This window comes from Nycticebus coucang, chromosome 3 (genome assembly GCF_027406575.1).
Source record: "Nycticebus coucang isolate mNycCou1 chromosome 3, mNycCou1.pri, whole genome shotgun sequence".
NCBI lineage: Eukaryota > Metazoa > Chordata > Mammalia > Primates > Lorisidae > Nycticebus > Nycticebus coucang.
Window position 1 is genome coordinate 95,689,420 of NC_069782.1, and position 12,506 is coordinate 95,701,925.

At 46.9% G+C, this 12,506-nt stretch overlaps 1 protein-coding gene and 1 pseudogene across 6 annotated transcripts in view; one reads left to right on the forward strand and one right to left on the reverse strand.

Annotated features, from left to right (window-relative positions):
* Positions 1 to 12,506, reverse strand: part of CHST3 (carbohydrate sulfotransferase 3) — a 54,910-nt gene that overhangs the window by 30,004 nt on the left and 12,400 nt on the right. For 3 of the 6 annotated variants that reach the window (XM_053586215.1, XM_053586217.1, XM_053586216.1), the window contains exon 2: positions 1,219 to 1,309. The exons of the other annotated variants lie outside the window; for them this stretch is intronic. The gene's annotated coding sequence lies outside the window, so the exon portion shown is untranslated. The remainder of the gene's footprint in view (positions 1 to 1,218; positions 1,310 to 12,506) is intronic. 6 annotated transcript variants of the gene reach the window in all.
* Positions 1,572 to 2,155, forward strand: LOC128582363 (cytochrome c oxidase subunit 7B, mitochondrial-like; annotated as a pseudogene).

Sequence of the window (12,506 nt, forward strand, 5' to 3'; positions counted from 1 at the left end):
CTTTCTTTCCTTTCTTTTTGAGACAGAGCCTCAAGCTGTTGCCCTCGGTAGAGTGCTGTGGCATCACAGCTCACAGCAACCTTCAGCTCCTGGGCTCAAGTGATTTTCCTGCTTCAGCCTCCCAAGTAGCTGGGACTACAGGTGCCCGCCACAACACCCGGCTATTTTTTGGTTGCAGCCGTCATTGTTGTTTGGTGGGCCTGGGCTGGATTCGAACCCGCCAGCTCAGGTGTATGTGGCTGGTACCTAAGCCGCTTGAGCCACAGGTGCCGAGACGGGACTTCTATTCCTTGGGAACATCACTCTCCCCGCTGGGCTACAAGCTGCTGCAAGGGAAAGACAATGGCTGATTCACTTTGGCTTTTCCTATGCACCAGCCCAGACATGTCTTGCCTGCTGTGGCTATTGCTATTGATCCAGTGCCCACCTTTCCAGCATTAATTTGGGGAAACACACACACCTAACACACCAGGCCTCAGGCCTGGAAACACCTGGATGTGGCCACAGCCAAATAGTTTGAAGTTGCTCAGCTTAGAGGGTCAGTCCATTTCAGCTCCAAGCCACGGCTATCAATGGGAAGGGGGTGCCTGGAGGGCTGTAATTGAATGGGGAGAGGGGGTACCCAGCTGGAAAGGTGCCACGATTGTGGGTAGACCCTGGGTGTCAGGATTCTTTAAAGCTCCTTAGGTTCTAATCTAAAATTAGCAAAAATTGACAACCAGTACTTTTAGGGCACCCAACTTCATCTCAGGGAATCTCAAGAGACAGTAGGGGCTGCTGTCTATACCCAGGGGAGCTGCCGGCGAGGCCAAATGGGTAGAGGGCTGCAGAATCTGCTGCTGACCAGGGAGGGAGGCCAGGAGAATGGCTCTGTGCTCCTTGCTTAACTCAGGACACAAGTGCTTGGGGAGCTTCCAGGACCATTTGTGAGTGATCTATTAAAGACCAGCTGTACCCGGTATCCAAGAACCACAATATCCTAGGCAATGGGAACACTGATACACACAAAAATTTGGATGAATCTCAATGGAACTGTGCTGAGTGGAAAAAGGAATCACAAAAGGTTACATACCATATGATTCCATTTATATAACATCCCTAAATGATAAAGTGATAAGAGAGAAGATTAATATTGCCAAGAGTTAAGGAAGGGATGAGGGTGGGAGGGAAATGAGTATAGGTATAAAAGGGCAACATTTGCCAGGTACAGTGGCTCACCCTGTAATTGTAGCACTCTGGAGGCAGAGGTGGGTGGATCACTTGAGTTCAGGAGTTCAAGACCATCCTGAGCAACAGCAAGACCTCTTCTCTACAAAAAAAGAAAAATTTGGCTCAGCGCCTATAACTCAAACAGCTAAGGCACCAGACACAAACACCAGAGCTGGTGGGTTTGAATCCAGCCCTGGCCTGCCAAACAACAATGACAACTTCAACCAAAAAACAGCTGGGTGATGTGGCAGGTGCCTGCTGAGTCAAGAGAATTGCTTAAGCCCAGGAGTTGGAGGTTGCTGTGAGCTATGATGTCAGGGCACTTTACCTAAGGTGACAGCTTGAGGCTCTGTCTCAAAAAAAAAGAAAGAAAGAAAGAAAAGAAAAATTAGCTAGGTATGGTGGTGAGCGCCTGTAGTTCCAGCTACTTGGGAGGCTGAGACAGGAGGATTGCTTGAGCCAGGCATTTGAGGTGGCTGTGAGCTAGGCTGAGACCACAGCACTATAGCCAGGGGCAACAGAGTGAGACTTTGTCTCAAAAAAAAAAAGGGGGTGGGGGACAAACAAGAGATCCTGTGGGGATCTGAAGTCAATTTGCACTGAACTATCACCTGGAATTGCTGCAGTTCCATTTTCAACTTCACGATGTTTTTCTTGTCCAAGAACGCACTAAGTTGTCTCCAAGTTCGATACATTCAGCAAACAATGGCAAGGGCGAGCCACCAGAAATGAACACCTGATTTTCATGATAAATATGGTAATGCTGTATTAGCTAGTGGAGCCATTTTCTGTATTGCTGTATGCACATATGCAGTGACACGAATTGGAATAGAATGGAACCTGTCCCCTGTTGGCAGAGTCACCCCAAAGGAATGGAGAGATCAGTAATCATCCCAGCTGGTGTAATACTGAATTGTTTCAGAACCAACTCATAATTGATGCCAAGTAAAAGCACTGTGGACCCATTAAAATATGGCATTATTGAAATAAAGTACATTTGAAACCTTCAAAAAAAAAAAAAGAGATCCTGTGATCCTTGTGGTGATGGACTTTCTGCATCTTGACTATATCAAGGCCAGCATCCTGGTTGTGATATTAGACGAGAGTTGTGCAAGATGTTACCATTGGGGGAAACTGACTAATAGGTATATGAGATCTCTTTGTATTATTATTCTTTTTTCTTTTTTTTTAGAGACAGAGTTTCACTTTGCCGCCCTCGGTACAGTGCCGTGGCGTCACACAGCTCACAGCAACCTCCAACTCCTGGGCTTAGGCGATTCTCTTGTCTCAGTGTTGCGTGAATCGAGACGCGAACGAGCAGCAGCTTTGCTGTAGGTGTAAACTCGCTCCTGTAATTATTAAGTCAAGAAACAGACTATACACCGTTTGATGGCATATAGCAAAGTTCTTTATTCCACGTTTAAGTTTTATACTCTTCCAGTCATGTACACACCTAATCCATTATCTATAAGCTGAATTTGAACTTGAAAGGAAATTTATCATATCAATGTAACCACTTGTGTAGTAAATCTCTTCCTCTAAACCGTGACTAGTTTTCCGAGCAGGGCACAAAGACAAAAATAGCTATAGGGGAACAGAGTTAATCTTCAAGCATTCACTCAGTTTACTCAGTATGATGTAACGACTGTGTCCTTCCCTCAGGGCAGACCACCTATAGACCTCTGACAATATGTTGTTAACATATGTCAACCCTCTGGCCCGTATCTCTGAGGAAGGGCGGCATGCCCTTGGATCTCAGGCTTCACGGGGTGTACTGCTTCAGAGAAAAGGCCTAAGGAATTTTCCAAAGAGCCTAACTCTGTGAGTAACCCAGGGGGGTCCAAGCGTCTTAAGCCTCTGGAAGAAAAGCATGTCATTTTAAACTCACACTGATTTTACTTTGTGTGCTTGCTGTAGGATAAGTTTATTTCTAAATATTATCCTACATCTCAGCCTCCCAAGTAACTGGGACTACAGGCTCCTGCCACAACGCCTAGTTATTTTTTGTTGCAGTTTGGCCGGGGCCGGGTTTGAACTCGCCACCCTCCGTATATGGGGTCGGCACCCTACTCACGGAGCCACAGGCGCCGCCCTTCTCTGTATTATTTTTTAAACCTTCATGTGAATCTACTGTTACTGAAAAAAATATAATTAAAAGAGAAAAAAGGAAAACAAAAAAGAAAAAACAGAAGAAAAGAAAAGAAAGGAAAAGGAAACAAAAGAAAATTAGTTCCACAACAGTAGGAAGGGTTTTAAGAGATCACTGAAAAATGGAACTAGCTGGGTGCTATCGCACAGTGGTTAGTGCACCAGCCCCGCACACCAGGGGCAGCGTGTTTGAACCTTGCTCTGGGCCTGATTAACAGAAACAAAAGAAAACAGCAACAAAAAGAAAAACAAAAGGAAGATGGGAAAATGGAACTAGAGGTGGGGCAGTTAGATTGAGTAGAAATGGCCTCCCTGGGACAGAAGAGTGAACTAGTTGAGTTCAACCTGGAACTAACTGAGTTTGGGTTTTTGCATAACTGTGGGCAGGTGACCGCCTGGGATCTACTCATGTGCAGTGATAAACATGAGGACTTTCTAAAGAGGAAGCTGAAGAAGGAAGCCCCATCCTCAAGCAAGGGGAGAAGAAAAAGGGGACTCTGGAGGAAAGGGCACGGTATCTGACCTTCTATCACCAGTCCCAGGAAAGGAGCTGGGACCAGCAGGTGCAGGCTCTGAGACCTGTGAGAACAAACCAGGCCAGGTCCTCAAGCAGTGTCCCTGCAACTGCCCTGGGAAACCCCAGCAGGTCAATTAGGCATGGCCTTGGAGTGAAGAAGACTAGGGGACCATGCCAGCAGTGCAGCACTGGCTGGGGAGATCCGGAACATCTGGGTTTTCTCTGAACTGCAGTGAGCAGATCAGTCTTGGCCAGGAAATGGTCTTGCAGGACCTGTCACCAACTTGTGTGGCTTTGGACAACTCTCTGAACCTCTTTAATCACATCTGCAAAGTCCCTTTTATGATGCAAGGTAACAATCCACAGGTGCTATGGATTCATATGTGGACATCTCTAGATAGGCTGGTGATGCTTACTCCCAGTTGGGCACAAAAATCACTTTGAGAGCTTTTAAAATGTATCAGTGCTAGAGGTTCCCCTCTGAAGATTCTGGAAAGAGAGGTTTGTGCACAGGATTTTTTTTAAGAGGGTCTCAGTATGTTGCCCAGGCTAGAGTATGGTAGCTACAGGTGTGATTGTAGCTCACTGCAGCCCAACTCCTGGGCTCAAGCAATCCTCCTGCCTCAGCCTCCTGAGTAGGCGGGATAGGCATGTGCCACTGCACCCAGCTTGCATGTGACTTTTTTTTCCTTTGAGACAGTCTCACTCTGTCGCCCTGGGTCGAGTTCCATGGCATCGAGGCTCACAGCAACCTCAAACTCCCCCACTTAAGCAACCACCTTGCTTCAGCTTCCAAGAAGCTGGGACTACAGTCATGTGCCACAACACCCAGCTAGTTTTTCTATTTTTAGTAGAGACAGGGTCTTGCTCTTGGTCAGGCTGGGCATGGGAGTTTGTATAAGCTCCCTGGTGACCACTGGGCAGCCAGGGGTGGGTTGCATGTCCAAAGCACTGAACTCATGTTAACAGCTATTCTCATTCCCCACGGCTACTTAGTACCAAACCTTAGTGCCCAGGAGCTATTCCATAAATGTCTGCTGTATTGGACTAAACTGAATTACTCCTGGGGTCCCCCACTGCCCCAGGGAAGGAGTGGGAGAGGAGAGGAGAGAAGTTTCTCCCTGCCACACCAGGGGCCAAAGAATGAAGTTGTGTGGGCAGAAGGAGGCTCAGGCCTCTGAATCAACCTCACACCCAGAAATGGCTGCCTGGGGGGCTGCAGTCCTTTCTCCTCCCAAAGTCCAGTGAAGGGGGTTGACCCGGGCAGAATCAGTCATCAACGGGCCATTGTTACTAGAACAGAGGGGCTCTGTGCTTGTTTAACACTCCCCTCCCTCTCAAAGCTACTCCCAACTGAGGGCTGGCTTCTAGAGGGCTTGGAGGCTGGGGAGGGGGCTTGGGGGCCCCAAGGCTATATGGAGGAGGATTAGGGCTGGGAGCTAAGAGTCCCCGAGTTGGAGGAGCAGAAACAATTTGGGATATATATAGGCTGTTTTCCAAAGTTGGCAGGCTGTAAAGCCTCAGTGCTGCTGTGGGCACTTGGCTGCAATGCCAGGGAAGGTTCCGGTTAAAGCTGGGGAACCCTGGAGAGCCAGAGAGATCCACCAGACCCCAACCAGAGCTGGGGGTGGGGGGCAGGCAGCCTTCCCTGCAGTCAAGCCTGACCTACCTTCTTCCTTTTAAAAAAACAGAAAGTGAAACCCACATGGTAAATGGTGCCTTTCACTGCCTTTGGAAGAACAGTGTTTAAAAAAAAATCTGGGAGGGTTTTATGTTCTGTGGGTTTGGGATTTGAGACGCAGGTAATTCAACCAGAGTAGGGCATAAATGTCCTTTCGCTTAGAGACCTTTTCTACATTCAGCACTTTATATCAATAATGTGAGCTGGATTTTGGGAGGATGGTGTCAAAGATCTCACAGCATCCTCAAAAATCTCAGAGAGCCACAATTCTTAGGCTAGTCATCAGCAATCCTCAGCTGTTCAATAAAGTGAATCCCCTGATGGTCTTTGCCAAAAGAGCACTTTGCCAAAGGGGTAGGGCACCAGTCCCATATGCCAGAGGTGGTGGGTTCAAACCCAGCCTTGGCCAAAAACAAACAAACATATATCCCAGGAGGGTGAGTCTCAAAATGGGGTCCTCAGTCCAGCAGCATCTGCACTACTCAGGAACTATGGGGAAATGCAAATTCTCAGGCCCCACCCCAGATTCTGAATCAGAATCTCCGGTGGGTGGGGGCAGCCCAGCAAGCTGTTTAACAAGCTTTGCAGGTGAGTTTGATGCATACTCATGTTTAAAAATCACTGCCCTACAGTGACACTTTTCAAACTGTAGATTGTGCAACTTGATAGGTTGGACAGCTTTTTGTTTTAATGCAAAAATATTGTGTAGATTAGAAAATACCTCATGCTGGGCAGTGCCTGTGGCTCAATGAGTAGGACGCTGGCCCCATATATTGAGGGTAGCAGGTTCGAACCCGGCCCCGGCCAAACTGCAATAAAAAATAGCCAGGTGTTGTGGTGGGCATCTGTAGTCCCAGCTACTCAGGAGGCTGAGGCAAGAGAATCGCCTAAGCCCAAGAGCTGGAAGTTGCTGTGAGCTGTGACGCCAAGGCACTCTACTGAGAGCGACAAAGTGAAACTCTGTCTCAAAAAAAAAGAAAGGAAAATATCTCATGCCTATAATCCTAGCACTCCGGGAGGCCGAGGCAGATGGATCGCCTAAGCTCACAGGTTTGAGATGCGCCTGAGCAAGAGCCAGACCCCATCTCTAAAAAACAGCTGGGCTTGTGGGAATGCCAGCTAATGGGACCTTTTTGGAAAGAAGTTTGGAGAATACTCAAGGAACCAAAAGTAGACCTAACATTCGATCCTGCAATTCCTCTACTAGGTATATACCAAGATGATCAAAAATCACTTTACAACAAAGACATTTGCACCAGAATGCTTATTGCAGGCCAATTCATAATTGCCAAGGCGTGGAAACAGCCCAAGTGCCCAGTGACCCATGAATGGATTAACAAATTGTGGTATATGTACACCATGGAATACTATGCACTCATAAAAAGTTGGAGACCTTTATGTTTACCTTGATAGAGCTGGAACATATCCTTCTTAGTAAAGTATCTCAAGAATGGGGAAAAAAGTATCCAGTGTACTCAATACTACTATGAAATCAATATATAATCACCTACACATTCATATGAATGATAAAACTATATAACTATAGTCCAGAAAGCAGAAGGAAAGAGGAGAGAGAGGGGAGGGGAGGCGGGAGGCGGGAAGAGGGAGGGCATTTGGGAAGACCTCACCTAATGTGCATGATGCAATGGTACATTTCACAACTATTAAGAAAAGAGTATTGGCAGTGCCCATAGCGCTGTGTGTAGGGTACCGGCCACATACACTGAGGCTGGTGGGTTCGAACCCAGCCTGGGCCAGCTAAAACAACAATGGCAACAACAACAAAAAAATAGCTGTGCATTGTGACGGGCGCCTGTAGTCCCAGCTACTTGGGAAGCTGAGGCAAGAGAATCACTTCAGCCCAAGAGTTTGAGGTTGCTGGGAGCTGTGATGCCACAGCACTCTACCAAGTACGACAGTTTGAGACTGTCTCAAAAAAAAAAAAAAAAAAAAAAGGAGGATAATTGTCTTACCACAATAAATAAGTGAGGAGATGGATGTGCTAATCAGTTCAATGTAAGCATTTCACATTGTGTATCAAATCAGTACACTGAACCCCATAAATGCATCAATGTACACAGTTATGATTTTAAAAAAATTTTTAAAAATTAAAAAAAAAATTAAAAATAGCCAGGCATTGTGGTAGGGGCCTATAGTTCCAGCTACTCAGGAGGGTGAGACAAGAGAATTGCTTGAGCCCAAGAGCTGGAGGTTTCTGTGAGCTATGATGCCACGATACTCTATCAAAGGCGACAAAGGGAGACTCTGTCTCAAAAAAAAAAAAAAAAGAAAATATCATAGTGCTACATGTATGATAATGATAAATGAGTTTTATAAAACTTTCATTCCGTCGTGTGTGTGTGTGTGTGTGTGTGTATGTATGTGTGTATGACTGAGGTTTTGGTCAAACAGTTTGAAAGCTACTGTTCAGGGCTGGAATGCACTCACTGAGGAAGGCGCCTCTCCCGTCATCTGTTTGAATGGGGGAGATTTTAAAGATCATGGTGTGAGTTCCCCTTCCCCCATCCGATGCTGTCATGTAGGTGGTGAACAGATGAGAAGGACTGTTTTCAGGGCAGACAACCTCTTTACAACTCTGGCCTAAAGTTGAATTAAACTGTACATTTACCCCATGCTTATAAAACTTTCTGTGCCCTCCTCCCATGCAGAGGTGCCTGGGAGGTGCCACAAGTATGTGGACCAAATAGCTAACCAGGGACAACTAGGCAGTGGGACTAGGGGTGATTTGTTACTTTCTTCTCTGTATTTATCCATCATATTAAATACTTGAGGTATTTTCACCCATCTGTTCATGGATAAAAAAAATAAATACTTGAAGTTTGCACACTAAGCATCTAGCATTATCATAAAAAAAAGTTCAAAGCTGAGGGTCCGTCACTCTGTGTAGAAATACAGAAAAAGGAAGGCAGTCCCCAAGGGAAGGCAGGCAATCATTACTCTAGGACTGATGGGGCTTTAGCACCATCCCCACCCCCATCTGCCCCTGGCCAAATTCTACCTGAGGCTGAGTCCAAACTCCTTTCTGATTCTGCCCCACAACCATAACCAATCCCCCAAGGGACTAGTACTAACCGCCCTATATACATCTGTCACCCTTACCTCCTTAGAAAGCCCTTTTGTTACCTCCCAATTCTCACACAAGTCCCCTGTTCAAGTTAGATTCTTATCACCACCTTCTTCTTCATTATCCAGAGGAGAAACAGAGATCCAAGAGAAACTAAGAGACCTGCCCAAGGTCACCTGGCTGGAGTGAGGCCAAGAAGTGAAGGGCAGGGTCTCCTGACCACACAATCCTCTCCCAGCCCTATTTTTCTCTCTACCTTATAGTAATCTTATCATCTTTCACCTCTTATCAGAGGTAACATGCTATATAACAGCAAATAAATATGCAAGGGAAGAAGGAAGAAAAGAACCTATCCTAGGGCCAAGGAGAAACCTGCTATGTTGTTGAACTTCCCCTTGACATTGGGCTGCCAAGGTCAGACATGGAGGAGGCAGCCTGGTGGGGAATGGGGCAGGGGGGTGCAGACATTACCTAGCTGTGCCTTGAATGCTCCTGTTTTTGGGCCACCAAACTGTGCTGAACAAGTCCTTCAAGGTCAGTTTTCAAATAATCAATAGAGCAGATAGAGGCAGGATGCTCTCCTCTGCATATAGGAGAGTAATCCTTGCAATCCCAAAGGCTGCTCCCTCGCTACCCTTTCCTCAGAGGCTGCTCTCTATACAAGCTCCTATGTCTCAGCCTTCCAACCTGTAAACAGGGTATGATGACAGTGCCTAAGCTCCTAGAACAATGCCTTGCACAGAGTAAAGAGCTGAGAGTTACTTACTATGATTACTAATCTTTGTTTTTGTTTTTGTTTTTTTTTTCAGACAGAGTCTAGCTCAGCCTCCCCGGGTAGAGTGCTTCATAGCTTATAGCAACCTCAAACTCCAGGGCTCAAGTGATCCTTTTACCTTAGCCTCCTGAATAGCTGGGACTACAGGTATGTGCCACCGTGCTTGGCTAATTTTTCTATTTTTAGTAGAGACAAGGTCTCACTCTTTCAGGCTGGTCTGGAACTCCTGAGCTCAAGCAATCTACACGCCTGGGCCTCCCAGCGTGCTAGGATTATAGGTGTGAATCACTGTGCCCCAGCCTGATTACTGGTCTTGTTATTAAATTAGCTGTGGGGAATGAGAGGTCACCCTGCAGAGGAAGTGAATTGGTCACTGAGCCCTGAGATACCCTGCTGGGAGGCCAGGCAACCACCAGCTTTAGGAACCTGGTGACAGGCGCCCAGCAGCATGTTGGGGTTCCAAGCCCTGCTGAGCCACTTTCTACAGGTGACCAAGCAAATGACTGACTTCTTTGGCTTCATTCCTCCTTTGTCAAGTGGGGACAGCAATGCTGCCTCACAGGGTTACCATGAAGACAAAATGCCTGTAAAATGGCTGGTGTGGTGCCTGGGATGGAAGCAGGGTTCAGTTCAAAGAAGCGGTGGTGGTGTTACTACCTTTACATGTTGTATGGACCACCCTTCTTAACAAGTGGCTCAGAGCCAGTTGGTGGGAGGCCTTTTTTAAGAAAGTCAAGTTTAGGGGACTCTGAATACAGAGTCTGGCCAAGAGGCAACATAGTCTGGTCACATCACCTTTGCCAGCCTCTGATCTCATAGCTCCCACAACAGAGAAACATGGAGGACAAGGTTAACTGCAGCCTGGAGAATGGTAGGCCTGAGCTGAGTGGACAGGCTGGGGCTGGCTCCCAAGAGCTACAGGGGATGGATGGTGGATGTGGGGATGTCCGTTTGTGTTGTATGGACAGAGTCCAAGGTGACTGAGACTGTGGGCAGCCAACCTCTTAGCAGTGATCATAGGCAATTATCATAATAACAGTCCCAGGCAGAGCTGGACTCTGCAGGGGGGCCCTCATGCTATTTCCAGGGCCAGTAATTTTCCAGGTTGTGCCTTGGTAGACCTCATGTTGAAACAGGGAACCCATTAGGATAGAATTTTAATGATTTTAAAACTGAGTAATTTAAAACCAGTTTATCCTGGCCATGGTGGCTCACCTCTATAATCCTAGCACTTTGGGAAGTGGAGGCAGGAGGATTGCTTGAGGCCAGGAATTCAAGACCAGGCTGGGCAACATAGCAAGAGACCCTACCATAAAAAAAATTTTTTTTAATTAGCCAGATATGGTGGCATGCACCAGTAGTCCCAGCTACTTGGAAAGCTGAGGCAGGATTGCTCGAGGCCAGGAGCTCTAGACTAGCTTGAGCAACATAGGAAGATCCTATCTCTACAAAAAAATAAAAATTAAAACAAAACAACACAAATTAGCCGGGCATGGTGGAGCATGCCTATAGTCCTAGCTTCTCAGGAGGTTAAGGCAGAAGGATCACTCAAGCTCAGGATTTTAAGGTTGCTGTGAACTATGATCGTGCCCCTGTACTCTAGCCTAGGCAACAGAGAGACACTGTCTCAAAAAATACAAAACAAATTTGAAAAATAAAAAAAAAGCGGCTTTCACATATGAATGTCATAATGCTGGTTGCTTCTACGGAGGGACCTGAGGTCTGAGTCGGGCATGGAAACATGTAGCTTTTTGTGCCTTTTCAACATGGTACTATGATCATGTATTATTTATTTTATAAAACTTAATACGACTAAAGATAAAAGTAGGTATGAGTTTCCCACCTGTAGAGGAAGTGGCAAACTTCTTTTGAGGTTAGACTCTTTTACTTGGGAAAAGTCATTTTAACAGGTCTTTGAATTTAAGCAGAGACAAAGATAAAATCTTATCCCAGAAAGGAAAATTGGGGGGCAATGAGAAGCAAAACTGACCTTACAGTCTGACTTCAAAGTCTACCTTTTCTGCAAGAAAGTAGACACCTCTGCAGAAATTATCAATGTAGCAATCAGGCCTGAGCCTGTGTAGGCAGAGGGTTGGGGATTAGGGCTGAGAAGGGAAGTGCAGGGGAACCACCCTGCCCATGTGACTTATTAGCATTCCCAGGGGTTCTCAGAAATCCTTGGGCAAGGGGGTCTGGGGTTGTTCAGAACACATAGAACTGGGGCCTGGGGTACAATGATGTGCAGAACTTTTCTCTTACCCCAGAGGGTCATTCACTCTAACGCACAGGCACTGAGTGACTACAGAGTGAATCAGAAGTGCCAGCCCAGAACAGAGAGAGCTTGACGGGCCTGCACTGCCCACTGGCAGAGGGCAGGGCAGGCTGGCTCCACACTCCTCTAGGAAGAAACTGGTTCTCTGGCCCTCTCTCTGCGGAAGGAAAACTTAAGTTCCACCTCTTTCCTGCTGAGAAAGCCTCTCCAGGCCTCGGTGTCTTTACCTGAAAATGGAGATTACCATGCCTCCCTTGCAAGGCTGCGGTGAGAGGGTGCCATTCTGCACAGGGCTTGGCCCAGGGAGGTACCAGACAGGAGCTGGGAGTCACAGCAGCAGCAGGGTTGGCATCCTGCACTCACACACCGGGCCAGGGAAGCTGGCACTTGGCCCCTAGCTTGACTCACACTCCTTTTCCAGGTCTGGCCCACCAAACACCTCTCTGAGTCCCTGTGATCCTTCCAGAGAGAAGAATCAACAGAGGTTTAAAGAAACCTCTCACCCCAAATGGATTTGCACAGCCAAGGAAGCTGGGCACTCTCTGCCACCTCTGGAAATGCATCTACAGTCTCCAAGAAGCTCTGAAGAGTGACCCACACTCTGAGCTGAAAAGTCCTCAGCACTTCTTGTCTGCACTACACAATTCATTGGGCAAATGTTGGGTAAACTCCACCCCCCTGTGGTTCTCTGCTGGCTTCATTTATGGTTGATGGCTCCAGCATATTTGGAGTTTGACAGCCATAGGTGTGAACCCCAGCTGGGGTGACCTTGGACAAATAACCCTAACCTCTCTGGGCCTCTGTCATCCGTAAAATGAG